The sequence below is a fragment of the Geotrypetes seraphini genome, chromosome 1 (genome assembly GCF_902459505.1).
Source record: "Geotrypetes seraphini chromosome 1, aGeoSer1.1, whole genome shotgun sequence".
Lineage (NCBI taxonomy): Eukaryota > Metazoa > Chordata > Amphibia > Gymnophiona > Dermophiidae > Geotrypetes > Geotrypetes seraphini.
Window position 1 is genome coordinate 50090918 of NC_047084.1, and position 12569 is coordinate 50103486.

At 42.9% G+C, this 12569-nt stretch overlaps 1 protein-coding gene across 3 annotated transcripts in view; it reads left to right on the top strand.

Annotated features, from left to right (window-relative positions):
* Nucleotides 1-12569, top strand: part of IL6ST (interleukin 6 signal transducer) — a 171581-nt gene that overhangs the window by 97459 nt on the left and 61553 nt on the right. The window lies entirely within an intron of this gene.

Consider the following 12569-nt stretch of genomic DNA (forward strand, 5'->3'; position numbering starts at 1 on the left):
TCATCAAGGTGCTATAATTAAAATATATGCTGGGATTAGAACCCATGACCTCTGGAAGATGAGCACAGGGCTTTTACCTGATTAGCCACAGCTGCTTCCTTACAGTCATGGGGGTTCCTACCATGAGAGCTTAGTGATCTAGCCATGTGAAGGTGAAAATACCTTACAAGATCATAGCTTAGCACAGTGTTTTTCAACCGCTGTTGTGCCGCGAGATGTTGCCTGGTGTGCCGCAGGGCCGCCATCAGGGCAGTACTACCAGTCCTGCATTCAGGGGCCCGGAGCTGACAGGGGGCCCGAGGCAGGGGCGCCAGTAGCTCGCCAAGGCAAAGTGAGTCGATCACCCAGGACTCACTTTGTCTTGGCGATCTAATCTATCGAGCCGATAAGTCTTCTTCTCCCTGACGTCAATTCTGCAGTCGGAGAGGAAGTTCGGGCCAGCCAATCGCTGCCTGGCTGGGCGGAACTTCCTCTCCGATTGCAGAATTGACGTCAGGGAGAGCATGCATCGGCGTCGGCTTTGGGGCCTGTTATCCATTGGTGGGTCCTGTTCCCCGATGGCAGTGGCAGTGGCTTGGGGAACGGCAGGGAGAAAGAAAGAAAGGGGGCAGGCAGAGAAACAGAAGGAAAGAAGAGAAACAGAAAAAAAGAAAGAAAGGTCAGGGAGAGAGGAAGAAAAAGTTGGGGGAGGGAATGAGGTGTGGAGGAGAGAAAGCATACAGGCTGATAGAAGGGAAGAAAGATTGGATGCACAGTCAGAAGAAGAAAGTGCAACCAGAAATCACCAGACAAGGTAGGAAAAATGATTTTATTTTAAATTTAGCAAAGTGGAGGCAGTATTACCACAGTTTTCAAAGGAATTTGCCCAAATAACTTAATAGTTAACTGGGTAAATTCCCAGAGATGAAAACTTCCCTTCACTTACTATGCACAGTTCTGAATTTATATCTGCTGTCTATATTTTACAATATGGTCACCTTTTACTAAACCGCAATAGTGGTTTTTAGCGCAGGGAGCCTATGAGCGTCAAGAGCAGCGCTGGGCATTCAGCGCAGCTCCCTGCGCTAAAAACTGCTATTGTGGTTTAATAAAAAGGATGGAGGGTATATTTGTCTATTTTTGTATGCTATAAAAACCAAATACAGAGAGAGACTGAGAGCTGTTGACGAAGAGCTACGTGTGTGTCTTTCTTCGATTCCAGCCAGAATATCAGCTTTGTGTTCAGCCAAACAGGCCCAGGTTTCGCACTGAATAAAGTATTTTATAATTTTTCACTATTCTGTTTACTTAATATTTCATAATAAAGTAATTATAAAATACTTTCTTTGTGTTTATTTGATTCCTATTCAAGAGAATTACTTTATATATAGTCAATATAGGCACAGAGTTAAATTTTTTAACATTTTCTAATGGTGGTGTGCCTCGTGATTTTTTTCATGAAACAAGTGTGCCTTTGCCTAAAAAAGGTTGAAAAACACTGGCTTAGCAGATCCCTAAGCTATCATATCAGATGTGAGGAAGAAAGACATTAGTGGAAGCTGCTGTAGCTCAATGGGTAAAAGCCCTGTTCCATCTTCCAGAGGTCATCCCAGCACATATTTTAATTGTGACATTCTACCTTGCAGGTTAAGGACACATAGTGCGCATCGCGCCTCAACATACAGGGTATTTCATGTTAGTAACTCATACACAGACATGTAATTTAATCAAAATAATATTCAATTTATATTCAATTAAGCTTGAGGTTCAAATTAGAATTAAGATTATATTGCCAATTAATTATATGCATCCAATTCATTGCCAATTCCATAAACATTATATATGTGAGGGGGGCCCATCTCTCCTAGGCTAAGTGGCCCATATATAGAGAGAGGAATCTCCCCCCTGAGAAGAAGCTGGTGCTTGCTTATATACTCTCGCAATGACCAATTATACATCATTTGAATCTTCCAATGGTCAGCTAGCACATTACTGAAAAAGAGGCTGGACTTATTTTAACAAAATAATTCCTTTTAGCTCTTATAGATACCAGGCTTAAAGAAAAATTTTACAGAATATAACAGTTATATTTGTTTACAGTAATTTCTGAATATGCATTATAATATACCCAAAGAAAACTCTTTTACCCAGTATCTTTAAGAATTTGAATCAAAAACAGTTCTCTGACCAAGTTGTCTGCAAAGCTGACAGCCTCAGGTTTCACAGACACACAAAAGAAAGCCCAAGCCCCCCCCCCCCCCTTAATGCGATTTCCTTTACTAGACAGAAAAAGACCCCTTCACAATGAAGAGATGTGTTTACAAGTAAGCCAACACAATTAAAGAGACTTCTTGCATTCCAACGCTTGTTCACTTGCTTAATTATTATGAGGAAGAAAAAACAAAGATTATTCTCCCTAAGACTTAATACAGGATTATAAATTAAAAGAAAGTTACAATATTCAGAATAAGAACAATCCAACCCCCTACCATAGTCCTAAACCAAAGGTCAAACTAGCTGACCTTTCTATATCCTGGACCTCTCAAAGACTGGCATTTCCATGGTAACAGTATCCCTGGCTTTAACTTAACAAGTTCCATATGTTGCCTCTCAGGATCTCTCAAAGTTTTTGAATGTTATAACTGTACAGAGTTTAAGTTAAGTACAATCATTCTATCACACATTTCATGCGCACCTGGATTCAGGTCAATCACACGTCACACTCATTTCTATCACATATATGATTATGAAGTACATATCTTTAGATACAAACTGTTTTGCTCAGGAATGTGATATCCTATATCTCTGCCTTACCACTACTAGCATCTAGCATCAATTAAAGCCACGAGGCTTTTAGGCACAAAACTAAAATAGTTTAGACAAAGAAAAAGGAGAAGAACAAAGAAAGGAAGAAAGAAAAAGCCCTTACAGTTTTTACCTTCATCTCTATCTCTATCTATCTATAGCTGGCAGAGTGCACATGCGCGCTTACCACGCATCTCTCTGTCTTGCCGCAGGCTTGGCAGCTCCGGCCAGCCAAAGTTCATTTTTTGTTCAAAGCCCCCCTCGCGGCTCCTCTATCGAACCTCACCAGAGTCGGAGAAGACTTCCGACTCTGGTGGGGATCGAGAGAGTCTCTGATGTCATCAGGGACATGCCAGAGTAAATCAGGGCAGTAGAAGGCCCCGAAGCAGCGTGTGTAGAGTGCTGCACACACTGCTGGAACCGGCAGGTTTGTCGGGACCGCAGGAACAGAAGGGGGGGCAGTAAGGGAGCCGGCAAGACCGCGGGAAGAGAAAGGGGAGGTAGGGGAGACGCTGCTGCTGAACAGGGACGTTGTGTGGGGGGGGAGAGAAATGGAGGGGTAGGGAATGCTGCTGCTGTGGCTGCTGCACAGGGAAATGGAGGGGGAGGGAATACTGCTGTGGCTGCTGCACAGGGAAGTGGGAGAGAAATGCTGCTGTATAGGAGGCAGGGAGAGAGACAGATAGATAGAAAGAAAGACAGACAGTGGGAGGAAGGGAGACAGACAGAAAAGAAGAAAGACACAGGGGCAGGGAGAGACACAGAAAGACAGACAGACAAAGGGGGCCAGGGAGAGAGACAGACAGAAAGAAAGACAGACAGACATATATTCTAGCACCCGTTAATGTAACGGGTTAAAATACTAGTGTGTATATATATATATATATATATATATATATATATATATATATATACACTAGTCGTTAAGCCCGTTACATTAACGGGTGCTAGAATTTATGTCTGTCTGTATTTTTCTTTCTGTCTCTTTCCTCCCTCCATTTCCCTGTGTAGCGCTGTCTCTGCTTTCTTCCTCAGTCTGCACTCTCAAGCTGTAACATTACTGCTTAGCTTTTTCTCCCTGCAAGCATCTCTGCTCTCTTTCTCATCCCCAGTCTCTTTGCTATTTTTCTCTTCTTGCAGGGGTCTCTGCTCTCCTTTCTCTATATGTTCCTGATTCCTGCAAACTTCTGTTTTCTCTGTATGCTCTTGATCTGTGTTTCCCTTTAGGTGTCTTTTCCCTTTTTTTTTTATTCCTTCTTCATGTATGGTTGATTTATTAAAAGTTTTTTTATTTTTCCTATTTGTTGCATGCCTGTCTCCTTGGCCGCTGTATGTTTCTATTTTTTTGCTTTGTGTGTTTGTTTGTGTTTTTTTGCTGATTGTCTACTTGGTCGCTGTCAGTCTGTCTGTCTCATTGGCTGCTGTATGTCTGTATGCCTTTTTTTCAGTCTAACTCCTTGGCCACGTATGTCTGGAAGGTTTTTTTTCCTGAATTTATCCTTGGGCATTGTATTTTTTATTTTTTTCTGTTTGTCTCCTTGGCTGTTTGTATTTTTTTGCTGTCTCTCTGTCTGTCTACTTGGACGCTGTATGTAAGTATGTCTGTCTCCTTGTCATTTTTTTTCCTGTGTCTCTCTCTCCTTGTCCTCTGTGTTTTGTTATTTTTTCAATCTGTGTCTTTAGCCCCCTGTCCTTCTGTGACTGTCTGTGTGTCTCTCTCTACTTGTGCACTGTTGTTTGTTTGTTTTTTTCAATCTCTCTTTAGCTCCTGATCCCCTCTCACTGACCCTTGCGCGACTGCATGTAATTCCGGTTAGGTTTCCATGGCAACCCTGCTCGCGGGTCTGTGAGTGTAGGGCCATTTTGTCGGGTCTGGCGGCGCTGGGTTGGGAAGAGTCCTGGCTCCTTTTTTGTTTGGGCCCGTGCAGAGGGGCTCAACAGCGCACAACCACCTTTCTTTCCCTCCCTCCATCAGGTGCAGTGCAGCTCCACCAATGTTAAAAGCAGCCGCGTCGAAATCGGAGCCCTGCCACTGCCGTAGCACTTTCCCCTCTGCCTTGGTCCTGCCCCTTCTCTGACATATGGGACCGCGGCAAAGGGAACGTGTTACGGTGGCGGCAGTGCTCCAATTTCAAAGCAGCTACCTTTAACATAGGCGGAGCTGGAACGGTGGGGCAAATTTGGTCAACGGCAGGAATTGTTTGGCAGACCAAGCACCGTGAAACCGTGAGGAAGGCCGCCGCAGCCTTGCAGCTAGGTAGGGGGACAACAATGGCATTTATGCTCAAGCCCCCACCGCAGCTCCTCTCTCGATCCTGGTGCGGTTCGAGAGAGGATTTGTGGCGGCGGCTTGAGCATAAGCGCGATTGTTGTCCAAGTTGCCGAGTTTGGTGACGTAAACCCGCGCATGCGCACTAAAAAAAAGCGACGGGATCAGGGAACACGTTTTTTTAGTGCGCATGCGCGTCCTACCATTTTATTATATTAGATATAATATAATCTCGTTAGAATGGACTTCAAGGGACCTGGAAAAACAATCCATTATATACAAAGTTGCATTTTTTTTAAACTTTATTTAGGTCAACTTGAAACAACGTACAATCAATGAACAACAGTCACTGCACAAGCATATCAATAACAAAACTCAGCAAAACATTGCTATCGCATAAAATGATTGCAAAACCAGAACACTAAAAGATGTTCTAAAGCAGGGATCTCAAAGTCCCTCCTTGAGGGCCGCAATCCATTCGGGTTTTCAGGATTTCCCCAATGAATATGCATTGAAAGCAGTTCATGCACATAGATCTCATGCATATTCATTGGGGAAATCCTGAAAATCCGACTGGATTGCGGCCCTCAAGGAGGGACTTTGAGACCCCTGTTCTAAAGCATTATGTTGTACTGTACTGGAAAGAAAAATAATCTGTCATTTTCTTCTGGGCTGCATTTTGATACTATATCACCGGCACGCCACACACCTTGTAGGTAGAGCCTGCATGTCCGTTATAGCCTAACAAAACTTACAGCTAAAAGCGGCTCTGGGGACAAAATTGGTTGTCCGTTATATCCGAAAGTCCATTATATGCGATGATTTTCTGCACATTTATAAAGGCGGATCTCATCTGCTATAGACAAGGTTCCATTATAAGCGAGTCTTTTATAACGAGATTATACTGTATATATACAGACAGAGAGGGTAAGCTAGGAGGAGGGGTAGCACTCTACATCAAAGAGCACATCAAGACAACCAGGATCACGGATGTTAAGTATACTGGGGAATCCATCTGGGTAAACCTGGCCAGGGGCGGAGAAAAATGCCTTTACCTCGGTGTGGTATACAGACCTCCTAGACAATCGGAGGACAAAGACGCAGAATTAATTGAGGACATTGAGAGTATCACCTTGCGGGGGGATGTTGTTCTATTAGGTGACTTCAATATGCCTGATGTAGACTGGAACACACTCTCAGCGACAAATTGTGACAGCAGGAGGATATTAGCGTCCATGAAGGGAGTACAGCTTAAACAAATGGTGCTAGAGCCTACTAGGGCCCAGGCCATCCTGGACTTGGTACTCACAAACGGGGAAAGTGTCTCGGAGGTCTCGGTGGGAGAAACGCTAGCCACCAGTGACCATAACATGGTATGGTTTAACCTTAGGAAAGGCTTCCCTAGATCTCAAACAAGAACAAGGGTACTCAATTTCCGGGGCGCTGACTTTGAACGCATGGGAGATTTCGTTCATCAGACACTACAGGTTCAAGAAGCGACCGATAATGTGGAAGCTATGTGGTCAACCTTGAAATCGACCATTCAGGAGGCAACTGTCCGCTACATTAAATCGGTAAATAAACAACAAAGAAACAAGAGACCCAAATGGTTCACTGATGAGGTCTCGTACCGCGTCAAGGAGAAGAAAAGAGCATTTCTCTCATACAAACGCACCGGGGAGAAAGAAGCGAACATTGAATACAAGACAAAGTCCGCAGCGGTCAAAACAGCAGTCAGGGAGGCCAAACTTCGAATGGAAGAAACTCTAGCGAAGAATATTACGAAAGGGGACAAATCCTTCTTCAGGTACATTAGCAAGAGGAAGAAGAACACAAATGGTATTGTACGCCTTAGAACGCCAGACGGGAGTTATGTAGAAACAGATTCAGATAAAGCTAAACTGCTGAATGATTACTTCTGCTCTGTCTTTACCTGTGAGGCACCAGGGCACGGGCCACGGTTGGAAACAAAGCAAAGCATGGAAGATCCATTTCAGAATTTTGAGTTCACAACTGCTGATGTTTACAGAGAACTGTCAAAACTCAAGGTGAACAAAGCCATGGGGCCGGACAATTTACACCCACGAGTACTCAGAGAGCTATGCGATGTTCTAGCGAAACCATTAGCCATGCTCTTCAATCTCTCCCTAAGTACGGGGAGAGTCCCCCTGGACTGGAAAACAGCTAACGTCGTTCCTCTGCACAAAAAGGGATGCAGAGCAGAGACTGCAAATTACCGACCGGTGAGTCTCACATCAATTGTGTGTAAACTCATGGAAACTCTACTCAAAGATAAATTAGACACGATTTTGGATGAGGGAGACCTAAGGGATCCCCGTCAACATGGATTCACTAGGGGTAGGTCATGCCAATCCAATCTTATTAGCTTCTTCGATTGGGTGACGGGAAAGCTAGACCTGGGAGAGTCTCTGGACATAGTGTACTTGGATTTCAGCAAGGCGTTTGACAGTGTTCCGCATCGCAGACTATTAAACAAGATGAAGTCGATGGGTCTAGGTGGGAAGCTAACTGCATGGGTGAATGATTGGCTGAGTGGAAGACTTCAGAGGGTGGTGGTCAACGGCACCCTCTCTGAGACATCAGAGGTGACTAGCGGAGTGCCGCAGGGCTCGGTCCTGGGACCATCCCTTTTCAACATATTCATAAGGGACATGACCCAAGGGCTTCAGGGTAAAGTAACACTGTTCGCCGATGACGCCAAACTGTGTAATATAGTAAGTGAAAACAATCTTAAGGATAGTATGACGCAAGATCTGATCACGTTGGAAAACTGGTCCTCGACATGGCAGCTGGGCTTCAACGCAAAGAAATGTAAGGTCATGCATCTCGGCTGCGGAAACCCATGCAAAACTTACACCTTGAACGGAGAAACACTAGCTAGGACTTCAGAAGAACGGGACTTGGGAGTAATCGTCAGCGCAGACATGAAGGCTACCAAACAAGTGGAGCAGGCCTCATCCAAGGCAAGGCAAATGTTAGGATGTATCAATAGAGGCTTCATCAGCCGCAAACCTGAAGTCATAATGCCGCTCTACAGAACCATGGTGAGACCTCACCTGGAATACTGTGTGCAATTTTGGAGACCACACTACCGAAAAGATGTGCTTCGAGCTGAATCGGTCCAGCGAATGGCCACTAGAATGGTCTCCGGACTCAAGAGTCTCCCATACGAGGAAAGACTGGATAAACTGCAGCTCTACACTCTTGAGGAGCGTAGAGAAAGGGGAGACATGATTGAGACGTTTAAGTACATCACAGGTCGTGTCGAGGCGGAAAGCGATATATTCTTCCCTAAGGGTCCCTCGGTCACAAGGGGGCACCTGTTCAAACTCAGAGGAGGGAAATTTAATGGTGACACCAGGAAGTATTTCTTTACAGAAAGGGTGGTGGATCAGTGGAACAAACTTCCGGTGCAAGTGGTCAAGGCCACCAGTGTACTCGACTTTAAAAACAAATGGGACATCCACGTGGGATCCTTACGGGGGTCGAGCTAGGGAACTGGGTCATTAGCACTCAGACTTGATGGGGTGGGTCAGAAGAGTGGGCAGACTTGATGGGCTGTAGCCCTTTTCTGCCGTCATCTTTCTATGTTTCTATGTTTCTAATTTCTTTTATCTTGCTTAACCCAGCAGTTCATATAAATACTGAATTCCCATGTTCCTTTGATATATATCGTTTCCTGGTCTTTTGTGATCTAGGTTCTAAAAGTTTTATTGTGTTTGCATATAAGACCCTCTGATTAGGACTTAGAAAGGTCTCTGTCATGCCCTGCTATTTATTCTGCGCTGTTCACGCCAGACAGCATCTTACTGAAGGTGCACCTTGAATGATCTCACAATGAGGTCAGCATTGTGCTGCTGCACACCTCCATTTGCAATGAAGTAGAAGCCATGCTAAAGTCTGTATCTGTTTTTTCTGTTTTTAAGCTTTTGCAAACGAAGTTATGTATGCAATCTACATATTTTTTTCATGTGCGTTCTTTGCTTTAAAGAATTAGCTGATTGGAGTACTGTTTAGTCAGAAAAAAAAGGGTAGCTTTTTAGCAAGAAACATAAAGCGGTGTTTTTCATGTGCTGTGCTTCAGTTAATGGATCTTTTCCTCTAATTAGCAAATAGCATTGCTGTTTCTCCACAAAAATAGGTTTGCATGCAGTATATCTGTTTTGATGTGCCCTGTTTATGTGGTGCCTTATAAAATGTATTTTGAGTTTAATAAAGCAAAAATAAAAACCCAAAGAACTATTTAGTAGGTTGCATTAAGGACATCAACAGTGCCTAAGTTCCGTCCATAGAACTCAGGTCTATCTGAAGCCCAAACTATGCTGAAAAGTAGACCTGGTTTTCATTCGCCTACAATGTAGGCATAAGATGGATGCCCTAGGTCGCTCAGCGTTATGCAAATAAATTTAAGGATGACCATATTGAAGCCTTGCCCATTTTACGCCCATGCCTATTCCATTAGGCGTGAATTTTCCCAATGGACATCTATGAAATTATGGAGGCACCTACAAAGTGACGTCCACATCCTTTGGACGTCCATGTGCCAATTATTGCTTGTTAAGACCCTTAAATGGCTCATTAACCACTTAGTTTGGACGCCTAAGTCCCGCTCAGCGTTAGGCACCCTTTAAAACATCAGGGCCAATATGTATTGAACAAGATGAGGTCTTTGAGATTTTCTTCCTCAAGGGAAATGTGATGACCTTAACACTAATGAACAAGGGAAAGGAGTGCAGAAGGTGAGATAATCAGAAAGCAATCAAAGTTTTGAATGGAATTAATGAAAGGGAATAATCTGAACATCATCTGCATAGATGAAATGGTGCAGACCTAAATCTTTAAGCTCTTTTCCAAGAAAACTAAAAAAATAAATTAAACAAGGCTGGACTGATAAGAATATCCTTAAGTCTCCATTGCTTATTCTTAGGATAAGAAGCATAAAATCTGTTGGTTTTTTTTTTCTTGGGATCTAGCTAGGTACTTAGGATCTGGTTTGGCCACTGTTGAAAATAAGATACTGGGCTTGATTGGACCTTTTGGTTTGTCCCATTATGACAATTCTTATGTTCTCATGCTCAATGAAAGTGCTTATTATACTCTCACTGAATGAAAGTGTTGGAAAAAAATTGCTCTTTTAGCCAGCTAGATTGTTTGCTCAGATCCATAGGAAAGCTTGCATACTGAAGTGTACTAAATCTGCTTCTCTTCTTTGGAATTTTTAAAGGGATTTAAAACTGTTTGTTTTCCTACATTTTCCATATTAGAATGAGAACTTAAGTAAAGTACGGTGTTTTATTAATGCAAGATAAATGAGATACAAAACCATTTTCATTCTCTGAATTTCTCTAAAGCATTGTAGTTTATAGTTTATTATTTATATGCCGCTTTTAAATAAGGTAGATTACAATTAAACATACACAATTAAAATAACAAAACAAACATGTCAAAAACATCAAAATTACTAGGTCATATAAAAAGCATCAACAATCATACTTCATCTTGCAAAACATGATATTTTAGCAATTTTTTAAATTTACACAAATCTTTTTGTTGATGTATTCTGGAAGTTGACTCCACTCAACAGGTCCCACAAATAGAAAAGTACTTGATGTCATAGTCTGTAAGCGTAATTTCTTATGAGCTGGAATTACTAGATTACAGTGTGTAGCAGAGCACAGTATTCGAGAGGGGACATAGGGTGGCACACAATCCTATAGGTACTTAGGTGATAAATAATGTACACTTAGATAAAACAAATAATAATAACTTATTCTTCAGTCCGTACTCCATGGTCAGTCAAAACAATGATATAAAATGTGAAGTAACATGTTCATACTTCCCAATCCCAAAAAAAGTTTGAATAATAGAGTTTTGGACAACTTGTAGCACACGCATGTCAGAGGATGTCATTCCTAATACACAATGTTACAATAATCCATACCAGCTATCACAACAGATTAAAGAATTAATTTAAAATCACAACCTGATAAATACATCCAAAGTTTACTTATTATCCGCAACATAAAATAAGTCTTTTTAATCACATTATTGGGCATCCAGAATCACACCCAAATAATGAACCTCTGGAGTAAAATGCATAGCTGTATTCAGTACATTTAAAGCAACTTCAGAATCAGGATCAAAGTCTCTCTCAAAAAAAAATCTTTGTTTTAGAGATATTCAACACTAACTTATTGGCATCCATCCGGTTCTTAATATTGCTCATTACATCATTCAACATCTGTATCGCAGTCAGTAATGAATCTTCAATTGGGAAAAAGTATTGAACATCATCAGAGCAGTGGCGTACCTAGCATATGTGACACCCAGGGCCCATCATTTTTTGACACACACCCCCCATCTGTATGAAAAATGTGATTTTTAGTAACAATTCACATGTCACACAAAAGTGAACCTAGGAAATGGCAGCATCTTACATACTGCAGTGAGCAGTACATCAATACACCCATTGTAAAACTAAACAAGCCAGACTAGTACAGATCAATCCTACACAGTCAGTGGTTTTTAGCTACGGTAGTAATAGCTCAGATGCCAACGCTAAAAAATGCTCTACAGTTTTGTAAATGGGGAGATAGAATAAAAAAACATAGACAAAGTTTAAACTGAAGCACCAAGAAGCTGGACGTTGCATACAATGCAACACCACAGAAACAATAATGCATCTCCCCTAAAGCAAAAAATAAATAAATAAATAGAATTTTTTTCTATCTTGTCTTCTCTGGTTTCTGCTTTCCTCATCTTCTTGTCATTCTCTTCCTTTCATCCACTGTCTACCCTCTATCTGCCCCTTCTATATGGCATTTTCTCTCCTTCTATTCCCCTTCCAGAAACTTTATGCCTCCCCCTTCCATCTCTCCCTTCACCCCCATTGGTCTGGCATCCATCTTCTTCCCTTCCCTCCTCCAATGGTCTGTCATCTCTCTCCTCTCCTTCCCTCTCCCACACCCCCATAGTCTGGCATTTCACTCTCTCCTCTCCCTTCCCTCCACTTCCATCAGCATCTGCCCCCTTTCTGTCCCTCCAACCCAATTCTATGCAGTATCCTTCCCCATTATGTCTTTTTCCCCCTTTCCCTGCACACCAATTCCATCAGCATCTGCCCCTTTTCTCTCCCTCCACCATGCTTCCATACCACCCTGACCCCCTCTCACCCTCCACACCCTTCCATACCACCCTTACCCCCTTTCTCACCCTTCACCACGCTTCCATACCACCCTGACCCCCTTTTTCTCCTTCCACCACCCTGATATGCTCCTTTCTCTCCATCCAAATCAGCAAGGTCCCGCGATGACTACTTCTGCTGCCTCTGCTCTGGAAGAGGTAAGTGACGTCGGAGGGGGGTGGGCCCGCAGACGCAGGGAGTTGCAGCAAGGTCCCATGATGACTGCAGCTGCCGGTCCACCCCCCTGTGACGTCACTTACCTCTTCCGGAGCAGAGGCGGTAGACACAGTCATCGCAGGACCTTCCTGCACT